The sequence below is a fragment of the Rousettus aegyptiacus genome, unplaced genomic scaffold, assembly GCF_014176215.1.
Source record: "Rousettus aegyptiacus isolate mRouAeg1 unplaced genomic scaffold, mRouAeg1.p scaffold_m13_p_15, whole genome shotgun sequence".
Classification (NCBI taxonomy): domain Eukaryota; kingdom Metazoa; phylum Chordata; class Mammalia; order Chiroptera; family Pteropodidae; genus Rousettus; species Rousettus aegyptiacus.
In genome coordinates, this window is record NW_023416290.1 from 36,255,638 (window position 1) to 36,268,677 (window position 13,040).

The window sequence follows — 13,040 nt, forward strand, 5'->3', positions numbered from 1 at the left end:
AAAAAGTAGATGGAAACTTTTACGCTATTGGCCAGAATTTTGAAAAATCATGCTCTTTAAATTTTACTTTAATGGCCGTAACATTTTTAAACTACTTTTATCTTTCTTTCATTGACAGATGTAATATTGAATTTTTTTCTAATAATATGAATGGATTTCAAATGCAATTGTACTTTTAAAAATATAAATTATTTAAAAATAATGTTGATATTCTTTTTAAAGCATAAGTAATATTCTACTAGCCTTAATTAGGTCTCAAATTATAACAGTGTCTATCATTGGCGAATCATTTTAACCTCATTTTAATGAAGTTTGTTGCTTTGAGTCTATAAACTTTATTATACTTATTAATATACTTTCATATGATTTGTGGAAATTTTTGATTAAGTTCATTCGAGTATTTGAAACTCAGGTTAATAAGCCATTTTTGAAGCCAATTACTAACCTTCAATAGATCTGTAAAGCAAGAATCACAACACATTGAGATATAGAACAGCAGAGAGTAGTATTCTGAACTTATTTCAAAAGTAATTGGTATTGCAGCAGCTTGGGATTGATTAGGTTCTTCATTTTGAAAGCATTATTTAATGTGAAATTTTATCTACAGGCAAGATTTTTACATCAAGAGCACCTTAGGGATGAAATAGTATTACTTAAATTTCAGGTTTTTCAGAATGAGCCTTTATACTTTATCATTAAAAATTTATTCAGTATTTCTATTTTGTTTCAAAACCTTAATTTATTGATTTAAATATTTTATTTTATTTTTTTTGTTACTTCTTTGCACAACCAATGGTTTTCTTAGTCATTTCTCTTCAGGGGCTGTAATGTCAGTTATTAACTAGATTACTAACTGTACATTCAATAATCTGCACTAAAAACTTTACTGAGTAATGTTCTTGATTAGAGTTGTCTCTATATACTCTCATATGCTGTTCATACATTTACTAATAATATTGTTCAAAGTGCCACTCATTATCTCTTTGTTTTCTTTTGGTTTATTGCTTTAAAATATAGTGTTGACAGTTTCCATGCAGACTGGTAGATAAGCAGTTCTGCAATTGTGCTTTGTTTATTGTTTTTCACTTGCAGACACTTTAAAAAGTAAAATCTTTTGCTTTGTGGTTAGGTGGTGGCATTGTTTATTCAGCTCCATTGCTTTGTGACAACTTTTTCATGCAAATAAAAAATTTAGTTTAAGGAAGAGAAGAATTATCAGGGTACAGGAGTCCAAATTTGAGATCCTTATTATATTGCTTGACTAGTGATATAAACTTTTACTTCAATAATTAAAGTCTTGAAACAATTGCATTCATACTTGATTAAAAATATTTTTTAAAAAAGTCTGCGGTTCTCTACTAAATTTACTTAATTATGATAAATTATATTTTTATTTTTTATATTCAAATAATTCATGAATGAGTCTCTTGCTAATTGTTAGCATCAAAAACTAATAAGAGAAAAAAATGAAAGAAAGGAAGAAGGACAAACAATAAAATTGGCAAAATAATTTATGTTCTAAGACATCTAATATGAGATAATGATACTGATGAGGATAGAGATAGCAATCACACTTAACTTTGTTAGAAAAATGTGAAAGTAAGTAATAGCAAATTAAATTAAAAATAAATATTTAACATATGTATAGAAAACAAAAAACTTCATTGATAATAAGTCCATTGTGGCAAAAGTAATAATTAGGCTACCTGAGATGATCCAGTGAGGTCAGGAGAGATGCTACATACATGGTGTTGCTCTTACAAAGGCAGGTATGCCGTGTACTCTCTAAAACAATTTAGAAAAAAATAGGTATCTTCTAAAATGTGTTTGAGTTTGCTTATAAAATTTTCCAGTATAGTGTACAGTATAGAAAATCAAACGTGATTGTTTTGGGTTTAAGTATTTCTTTATTCTTTTAAATGACTGTTTTGAGTGTCTGCTGTATACTAGCCACTGTACTCATTTAGGAAATGGAGAGGAATAAGGGCATAATCTCTACCCTTGAGGTGCTCACAATCTAGTGGGCAAGAGCTATGTAAAGAAATAATTAAAACATGATAAATGCTTTATAATAGTTACATACTAATTGTTGAGTTGAAAAAGAGAAAGGGGCACATATATGAACGCAGAGAGCTTAGAGAGAAAGCTTTCTAACCAAAGATAACATTCATATTGGTTTAGCAGGAAAAGTTATAATTCAGTATGTGGAGAAGGGCACTCTTGGGGAATGGCCAGTATTCCTATATTGCTAGATGCATGGAAGATGGGAGGAAGGGATGGAGTGGTGGAAGCTAATTTGTGGTGGTCAATTGTAAAGGGCATTGTATACGGGACTGGTATTTAACTGATTTGTACCAGTACAGAGATTCTAGTTATAAAAAAATTAAATCACTTTCATGCAGATGGGTAAATTATATTGAGCAAATAAGTTACCTAATGATGTCATCCATTGCAATCTGTATGGTGGATTATGGGTCCTAGTAAACTTGCTGGTGTGGATTAAGGTGGTCCTTGAGAGGCGCGTAGTAGCTGGAATGTCAGTGTTTGCCTACAGAGTGTGTCCTATTGGAGGCAGTGGAGCAGGCTGCAGTGCAGGTATTTTTGTGGCACCATTTTTTGGGAGGTGTCCTGAGGCACAGGGGTTTCATGCTCTGTGGGAAACACTGACATCCATGTATATGTTTATGTGACAGTGATAAGCAGTCAGTGTGTCCAGCTGCCTTATAGTTGCGACGAAGTACTGTTGGGTACCAGGGACTAATGACTGTCATTTTATGAGGAAGATGATGGGAAAAGCTTGGCATGGTTTTATATACTAAATCATGGTCCCTTTAAAGAGATTAAATCAACACTTGTCTAAATCTCAACAAGTGATCTAGAAATTATTAGAATGACTATATGAATAATTTATTCTACAACTCTCATTACACAATAAGCAGATATCTACATAGTTTCTTTGAAAAAAGATATTTATATTTAATGTAAATTAATATGTAATATGTTAATAAGTAAATAAATTCTATTGATTTAGTGTCAAAGTTTAACTAGTGTGAGAATTGTTACCAGAGTATTTCCACTGGTACTGCCACTGTCTCTTATTCTGGGATCTTGTCTCTCAATACTGGATTTGTCCTCTGTATTACCGCAGAAAACCTTCTTAAAAATAAAATTTAAATTATTTATTCCCTAGTTTAAAGACCTTGTTAGGCTTCCTGTTGTTTTGGATAAAATTCAACCTACTTACTTTTGCTTACAAGATTCTTCGCAGTCTCTCCCCAGCTTATCTTTCCAGCTTCATCTTCCTCATCCTTTCATAAATCTTTTCTTTTAGCTATAATAGGATTTTCACTGTTTCTGGAGCATTGAAATAGGGAAGGGGACCTTCTCATAAGGGGATATGTATGGAATAAATAATTCAGAAAATAATATTTCATAAAAACTATCCTGAAATATTTGAGATTGGACTATATCAGTATGCTTTCATTTAAAAGCTTACGCTAAAAATCACCTTTTCAAGAGACTCATGTGCAATTTAAGGACATAAAACTCTCATTACTCATTTTCTTCAACTTCAGTAGGAAATCTTATGGAATTGTTTCGGAACACATGCCTCCAATCTGCCACCAGATTTGCAGCAGGAATTTATATAACCATGCCGTAGCTCAGACTGTCTTACAATTTACCATATGTTTCAATATTTTCAGTGTTTTCAAACACTCTCCTCTTTCCCACCCTTTCCAGTTCACATTTCTCAGCTTTATCCTGGCCTTTTCCTCACAGTTCTCATTCATTTCTGTGATTCATGAATAATCTCTCGTAGAGCCTTCCAGTTTAGAGTCAGTTCTATTCTGGTTCTCTTTCTCGGACCCTTTTCTGGACTGTTATAAGCAATGCTTAATCCTCAGTTTTGAACTCTTGATTCTTGGCCTAGACTCAGCACTCAAATCTTAGTACTTGTTTTTATAGTTTTGGTACTTGCCTTTTACCTCTGTTTAAAGTTACTAGAGTCAAAAAATTTTGACTTATTAGAGTCAGGCTGGCTCCTGTAACAATATAAGATAGTAGTTCTAGTAAAAGTTTCCCTCTTCTGAATCCTGTTTTTGTCTTGTTAGAATTTAGGGGAATTTCTATAGTCTAATTAGTTAAGATAGCTTTATAAGTAGTTGGATCTTTACGACTGCAAATGTTGCTTTTTCTGATTGTTTTCCTCCTAATCTTGTGTTTCTGTAGGTGATTTTAAGGATGCAAGGCAGCGCAGTGTGTGTAAGCAGTATAAAGGAAAGGCTGTGGCAGCAGTCAACTAGTTTACCAGTTACTAGTGGTGTCACCTTGAACAAATCACTTAATCTCTTGGACTCTGTTGCTTTATCTATAAATTGAGGACAATAATGCTGTTTCATAGGGTTGTGGTGAGATGCAAATGTAGTGCATCTGGCACACAGAAAATATACAATAAATGTTACTAGGAGAAAATAAGCACCATGTATTTTAAGTTACTTTTTCTGCTACCAGTCTTGGGCTTGCCATCCATATCTGAAGTTAGATTCATGTGTTTATGTAAAGCTCAGTCTCGAGGTTAGATGATGAGACTAGGGTGAGAGGAAGTGAGAAGAACGCAGGTGAAATTCATCTGGGTATTTGTCCTTGAACATTTTCTTCACTATATAAGATTTTTTGAGATTGTCGATAATAACAAATTGTCCTCTTGAGGCAGGAAGGTGGGTTTTTTGTCTTCTTCTTCTTCTTTTTTTTTTTTTTTAAAACAGCATGCTGGAAATAGTTAATTATAATCTCAGTTTTTCTCTGCTCTTGCCCTTAGTAACCTGACAAATAATTATATTTTAAAAGTCTTCTCATAACTAAAAAGTAATAGTTTTTTGAAAATTGTTTTGTTTTTAAAGTTCCGCAAAATGCTTATCCAAATCTAAGCCCTGCCATGGACTTTGACAAGTGTATATTTCAAGTCTGTTCATAACTTTTCAAATTGATCCAAATAGTAATACTCCTAAATTTATGTTGTCTTTCTATCTTAGATACTGAAATCACCATCTTCCAGATACTTTCACCCAGAGCATTAATCCCATTATGTAGAAATAAAAAATTCAAAGACTATTCATTTACTCAATTTTTATTATGAAAAATAATAACAATAATATGGATTTTTAAAAAAAGACAAAATTCTGTAAACTGTCACCACCAACACAACTTTGTTTTTACATATTCCCTTGCAGTTTTTCTTTATATGCATCGTGTTTTACATACATGCAGTGATGCTATATGTACAATTTTATGTTCTGCTTAGTACTTTATTCTAAATGTTTTTTACTTAAAAGGATATTATAAATGCTTTTCTTGTGAATATATTTCTTAGTCATCTTACTTACCACCTGTCAAATGCTATAATATTCAATCAAATGGGTTCGCCTCAATTTTAGTTTCTAATACTTGGAGAACATTTCATTGTAATTACAGCACAAAAATATTAAACATTCCACTATTTATTTTTGCTGTATGTTTTGCCTTTATCTCTGTCCTGGTGTCAAATCAAATTTGGGACACAGCTTTATTTTCTAGATTCTAAAATCTTACTGATATTAGGCAGCAGTGTTCATAACATTTCTCTGGAGATTTAGGGATAATGATAATGAGGTTTCTATGCAGTAGATAATTGAAAATTGAATTAGACTTTTCCATTCTTAAAAAGTCTCTGAGCATTTCTTCCTAGATGGGCTCAAACTTATGGGCATATTATTAGTACCACCTTCTTTTTGCTTTCCCTTTCTTTTCTCCTTCGTTTTTTCTCCACTCTTCAATTTCTATTACTTTTTATACATATCAAATTAGCTGTGTTTTGTTTTTTTCTTTCAATCTACTCCCTTGGAGTTCCCCTTCCCCTCTCAAGTAGTTTGTTAAGGTATTTTCCTTAATGTACAATTTTTTTTCCTATGGAAAAAATCTCCAATATTATTTGGTAAAATATTTTTTTTCTTCATTCTGTTGCATAAGGCCACAGTAAAATAGTAAACTTGATGGAACTTATCTTGTGATTCTTCCTAGTTTTCCCATTTAATACATTTTCCCCATTTGCAAATGACTTCTTGGATATCTGCTGCTGTCCTATTCTTTAACATTCTCTCCTCAATCTCTAGCACATTAGAAAAAGAGTAATCAGTCACTTATGTTTTCCCAAATGGCAAATGATAATAAAATAGCTTTAAAATTTCAAATGGGTAATAATAAAGTTATAACCTTAAGCAGACATCTATTTACAAATTAAACCAGTTATTGATTAGTTATGTTTATATGGAGACTGAAGACAGGAATTGTGTGTGACTTTGTATCACTTTGTTCCTTTTTGAGGTTATTATAGTACTTGACACATAGAAGGTGCTTAGTAATGAATTAATGAAGGAATTAAAGACACCTTATTTAAAGAGTTTCCAGGTATTGATAGGAGATATGAAGTGGGTACAATGCCAGGGAATTTTTAAACAGTATTAGAAATAGTCTAAAAGCTGATCCTCAAGGTAAACATGAATTAATCATTTTGATGTAGCCAGAAATGAAGATGTGGTGTGTGTGTGTGTGTGTGTGTGTGCGTGCGTGCGTGTGTGTGTGTGTGTGTGTGTGTGTGTGTCTGTGAGAGAGAGAGAGAGAGAGAGAGAGAGAGAGAGAGAGAGAGAGAGAGAGAGAGACAGGAAACACATGAGAGATGGTTTACTCTTCACCAGAGGAGAAATAGTGGATGTCCGGAATCTTCAGTGTCAAGTCTATGTTACTGTATTTCTGCCAACTGTACAGGCTCCACCTTCAATTTTGGATTGAGCATCAACTCATTTGCTACGTATTATTTGCCTAGGAAAGATATTGTTGAATTTGATTCTGGAAGAAGAGGGAAGACAGGTGACAAGAAAGTATGTGGGGAAACTTGCATAGGAGGGTCTTGCCCAAAGACTGAAAGGGACTCGTGCATGTGTGTGTACATGTGTGTGCATATGTGTGCATATGTATATGATGAGTTAGGGTTGAGTCGTTTCTGTGACCATTGATTATTTTCCTTATCTCCGTGTTGAATAAAGAAAGTAGATAGATTGAGGCTGGATCAGTAGGCAGAAGCCAGATTAGGCAGGGACTTATATGACCTGGCAGAAAGTTTGCTTTCGTCTAAATATAATGGCAATTCAAGGGTACAGGACTAAGTAGTATAATGTGGGGGTGGGGAAGTGGTGATGGAGAGTGTTTTAGAGCAGGTCAAGAGGGACAGCAGGTTTCCAGGTCAAACTAGAGTTCAGTTTTGAACAAATGTGAAGTTTGATTTGTGATCCCAAGTAAAGAGCTGAAGTTGTGTCTTCCAGACACAACTTTTACATGTTTTTTTAAAAAAATTTTTACTCATCTAAAAAGTTAAAATATCTCCATGTTATCTTATTGTTGTCTTCTAAAACATGTACTAGGCTTTTCTTGTTTATTATGGAATAATGATGATACTTTTGAAATGATACTTAAAATATAACCTAAGGCTATGAATTATGATTTATATTTTAATTAAAATTGTTACTTGCCTTGAGACTTTTGGGCTAAGATGATGTTGCCACTGAAATAATGAATTCTGGTAGTGTTTGCAAAAATTATTTTCTAGGTATTCACAATTGTAATTATAATAAAAATTGGATTTTAATAAAGAGTTATAGTTTCTGAGGAAATTATTGTTTTTGTTCTTGAATTACTGATTAATTAAATTGAAAATATTCCAATTTTTTTTGCCCCGAGTGTCATTATAATAAAAAAATGTTACAGATACTCTTAGTATACTTAAGCACTAGGTCAAGAAGAAAGAAAAACAGAAATGAAGAGAAGATAGAGAAATGGAGGGTTGAATGAGGATAAGAAAGAAACACAAAAATGGAGAAATAGAAAAAGAAGAGGCCCCCACATGTCAATGAAAGTTGGGTAAATGGAAAAACAGAGAGCCACTCTAAATATTTCAAATAAAGAGAATTTAATATAGGGAGTTACCAAAGGTATTGGTATGGCTAGAGAAACAAAAAGCAGATGATGCATTTATCAAAAGATCAGCAACTGCAGGAAACCACTACCACTCCTAGGGCTAGGAGAGAAAAAATGAAAATGGTGTTAAACAGCGCCCATAAGTACTATGTTGCTAAGATTGTTGAAGTATCGCTGCTACCCTTGGAGCTGCTACTGCTATGCAGAAAGCCCAGGAGCCTGCACATAGAAAGCCTATAGTTTTGTTGATGGTACTGGACTCACTCCAGAGGATGCTGGAGCCTGCAGTCATCCACTGCTATTCCTACAAGAACTGCGCTGCTGTTGGAGTAGCCAGCATTTACATGGTAGTTATCTGGTGCTGCTGTTGTTGCTGGAGCCAGAACTCATGACCAAACTTCGGTCAAGGTTCCTAGAATATTGCTGCTGACTCTGCAGGAACTAGAAACGGAAAGAAGAAAATAAAATAGTTTATCTTCTCCTGCCATCTGAACTTTTTACCAGTGTTTTCCAGGGGCATAATGTAATTGGAAACCAGCTCTCAAGGGAGTGTGAGAAATGTAGTCTATAGGCTTCTAGCCCCTTAAGTGAGAGCATGGTAGGGCAGAAATGAAACTGAGAGCCAACAAACCACCAGCATAGAGAGGTTATAACATACTAATTCTTTAATCATAATAGAAGCATTTTTGCAACCTTCTGAGTAATGTTAAGACCCTTCATTTTTTTTTTTTTTTTTTTTGCTAGTTGACAGAAAGATTGAATTATAGGGACTGATAGAAAACCTTTGAAAATGAGATCTCTGTTGGGACTATCTATTAGGTATTTTAGTTTCAAGTAACAAAAAAAAAAAAAAAAAAAAAAAAGACCCTGATCCCTGATTAACTTAAGAAGAAAATAAAGTTTTATAAAGATATTTCATAGCTCTCAGAAAAGTAGAATGAATAGTCCCTGGAATAGATAGAAATTGGGATAGCTCTGGATAGTTAGTTTACCAAAACTGATGAATGGCCTGTTTATGGTTCTACTTGGCTGTTTATATGGATCAGCTTCACCATTTTCTTCTTAAGATTCACATTACCAATAGAGAGGCAGATCTAGCCTACCTTTGATTAGTTGCCAACTCTGTCAGAGGAGGACATGGCATCATGATTGACAGCCACATCAAGACTGGTTTGTCAAAGGAATTTTGAGATGTTGGAGAAGAATAGATGTTACGCAGGCAAAATCACACGATATCTATTAACTGAGCCTTGTTTTGAATTAGCAATAGGTAGCTCGAAATCATAGCCAAAAGTTCTTGCGCATTTAATATGTAATAGGCACTCTGATCTCTTTTAATAACATATTCGAGGAAGTTGTCATTATTATCCTCATTTTACAGATGAGAGGAATTGAGAGGTGCACTTCTGGTGATGGTGGATTAGGCAATTTGGACTAACTCTCCCACTGAGAACAACTAGAAAAGCTGGATCATATATAAAAATCATCTGTTTGAAGGTATCAAAGAGCTAACACATCAGTGAAGACTATGGGGACAAGATCCTGGAGAAGAATACCCAAAGAGGTGAGCTGGGTATGTGAGGCTGAGAAGCTGAAAAGAGCTCTTGGTACACTCATGGGGTGGAGGTAAGGGAACAGCAGTTTGAATTCAGGGTCCACTAAGAAGAGAGATTTCTTGCTAAATCCTCTGGCTTTGGGTTTGGACCTTAAAGGGCTATGCTTTAGAAATAAGGGTGAATCAAAAACAGAATGGTCTACTTATAAAATAAAACCCAGTCTAGAATCATCCTCATCATTGATTATTAGATTATGGATATCCAGGATTATTAATCATTCTACCCACCCGTTTTAAAAATAGTCAACTCCTTCTGGAGGAAGGTAACATCCTAGGCCTCAAATAATTTTTATGGTTTTTACATAATATATATTACATGCACACAAAAATAAACAGCCATACAGGAGACAGGATCATATGACTGAAACTAAGAGAAACAAAGACCATAGTAATAGACTCACAAGAGATCCATATAATGGAATTTTCAGATACTCCATAGAACAAGTAGACAAAAATTAGTAATAATATAGAATGTGAACAGATGGTTAATATGCTACACGTATGACCTATATAGAGCACTGCACAAAACAATGGGAGAATATATATTCTTTTCATGCACGTGGAACCCCCAAATTGACCATATCCTGAATAATTATTCAATTGTCAACAAAAATCAGACATTAGAAATATACATATGTTCTCTGAGCATAGTGCTGAAAATTGGTGACAAAAAGATAGAGAATTCCCATCTATTTAGCCACCAAGAAATCTGCTTCCAAATCATCCAAAGATTAAAGAATAAAGTAGAAGGAAAATTTAGAAATATTTTTACCTGAATGATAATGAAAACACACCTTGTCAAAATTTGTATGATGCAGCTAAGGTCCTTTGAAGGTAATTGATAGCTTTAAGGACATATATTATAAAAGAAGAATGGCTGAAAATTAATGATCTAAGCATTTATCTCAAGAAAGTAAAAATAAAATCCCAGCAAATTAAGCCCAAAGAAATTAGAAGGATGTTAATAATAAAGGCAAGGGAGAAATCAATGAAAAGAAAAGAAAACAAGAAAAGATTAATATAAAGTGGCAAACACCTGATATCACTGATGGAAAAAAAAAGGAAAAGCTCAACTAATCAATGTCAGGAATGAAAAAGAGGACATCGCTATAGAACCCATAGACATTAGAAGTGATTAAAGTATATTATGATCAATATTATGACTATACAGTTAAAAATTAATTGGTGTGGACAAATGCCTAGAAAAATATAACTTATTAAAATTGCTACAAGAAGAAATAGAAAGCTTGAACTATCTTGCAACTCTTAATGAAACTGAATCAGTAGTTTAAAAGCTTTCTCACAAAGAAAGCTTTAAGACCAGATGGCTTACTAGACACATAAAAAGAAAATAATTCTTACCTTAAACTTAGAGAATAGAAAAAAATGAGAAAAAATAAAAATTCGTTTTTTTGGGGGGTCAGCCAAACTTTGACTCCAAAGCCTGACCTTATTATAAAGGAAATTTACAGGCTAAATTTTGCCCAGGAATGTAGATACAAAAATTGTAAAGAATAAAAAATGAAATAAAAAGATAATAGAGCATGATTATATTGTGTATATTCCAGGACTATAGTGGTGGTTTAGCATTTGAAAATCCGTGTAATTCACAACATTAAGAGAATAAAGGAGAGAAAAACTGATAATGTCACTAGATGTAGAAAATATATTTGATAAAATTTATTATCCATTTTTGATAAAAAAAGTCATGGCAAATTAGGAATTCATAGGGACATCATTAATCTTATAAAAATATTACAAAGACTCTAAGTGGGTATCATACTTATGACAAAGAAAAGGATGCCCACTTCTATTGAGTCCTAGGCCAGTACAATAGAGTAAGGAAAAGAAACATTGTGTGGACATTGGGAAAGGAAAGATACAATTTTCATTCTTTGCAGATGTTGGTATGGAGAGAATTGAAAAAAAGAAAACGTACACACACTTTTAGAATTAATAAGGATTTTAGCAATGTTTCTGGACACAGTTAATATACAGGAATAAAGTATATTTCTATATAAACATAATGTTTATATAATGATTTACATCAAGTAAGTAGAAGTAAATCTAAGGAAAGATACATAAGACCTTCATACCGAAAACTATTGAAATGTTATTTAGACAAATTAAATAGAGTTCAATAATGTTGATAGATTGGAACGCTCAGTGTTATCAGATATTATCCCCAAATTGATCTATAGATTCAGTGCAATCCCAATGAAAATTCCAGCAGTTTATTTTAATTTTTAAGTAAACTGATAGGCTAATTTTAAAATTTATATGGAAATACAAAGACTAAGGAATAGTCAAAGGCACTCTTTTAGAAGAACAAAGTGAAAGCAATTGTTTTAGCAGATGTTAAGAATTATTATAATTCTATCATAATTAAGACTTTGAGTTAATGGTGCAAAGGTAGACAAACATCAGTAATAGAATAAAGAATCCAAAAACAAGCTCGTAAATATCTGGACACTTGGATTTATGACAGAAGAGTACGGCAGAGCAGTAGGGAGAGATTGTCTTTTCAATAAACGGTACAGGGCCAATTGTGATATTCTGGTGGAAAAATTATATTTTTCTCCTACCATATGCTATACCCATATGTCAATCCCACATCTAAATATAGAAGCAAAATAATAAAATCTTAGAAAATAATTCAGGAAAATATCTTCATGACTTTGGGATGGGGAAAGAATTCTTAAATAGAAAAAGAGCACTAATCATAGAGCAAATTATTGGTAAATTGAATTACATTGAAAAGAACTCCTGTTCATCAGAAAGTACCACTTAGAGTACAATGCAAGTCAGAGTTGAACATATTTGAAAATTTGGATGAAAATTATGACATGACTAGAAATAGACTCACAGTATCTTTTAAATGTTGATATAATAGGCATCGTATCATACTTTCTCTACTGTTATGTTTTTTGTACAGTTGCTCAAATGGGATCTTATAAAGTTTTTTTTTTTTTTTGCTGGTGAAGGATCTAATTTACTTAAATCTTATATAAATAATATAAATAATATATTTAGTCCAAAGTAACTTTGCATTTTTCTACATTCTACTAATGAGACTTTAATTAAATAATCTGTATGTGTCCATGTATTTGCTAGACTGAGCTATTTAAGATATTTGGTTTGTTTATTTATTACATAGTTTGAACTCATTATTTTGATGGATAAATGAATATTAGTGATTTAGGTTGGCAATGATACCACTAGTGGCAAGCTATTAACAAGATTATTATAATGTTACAAAGAGAAATTTAGGGCCATTTCTGGTTAGCCACCTTAATTTACTCACATACTGGACAGTTAGTTTTTATACTTTAATGTAGAAAATAGTGAAGTTCACAAAATCTCTCCTGAGAATTATTCGATGGTAAATGAATAGAAGTGAGCATTGTACTGGGAGTCA

The 13,040-nt window shown here is 32.8% G+C and overlaps 1 protein-coding gene across 46 annotated transcripts in view; it reads left to right on the plus strand.

Moving 5' to 3' along the window:
• The window catches only part of RIMS2 (regulating synaptic membrane exocytosis 2), a 526,738-nt gene that overhangs the window by 18,080 nt on the left and 495,618 nt on the right, over positions 1–13,040 (plus strand). For 2 of the 46 annotated variants that reach the window (XM_036232943.1, XM_036232947.1), the window contains exon 2: positions 9,389–9,571. The exons of the other annotated variants lie outside the window; for them this stretch is intronic. The gene's annotated coding sequence lies outside the window, so the exon portion shown is untranslated. The remainder of the gene's footprint in view (positions 1–9,388; positions 9,572–13,040) is intronic. 46 annotated transcript variants of the gene reach the window in all.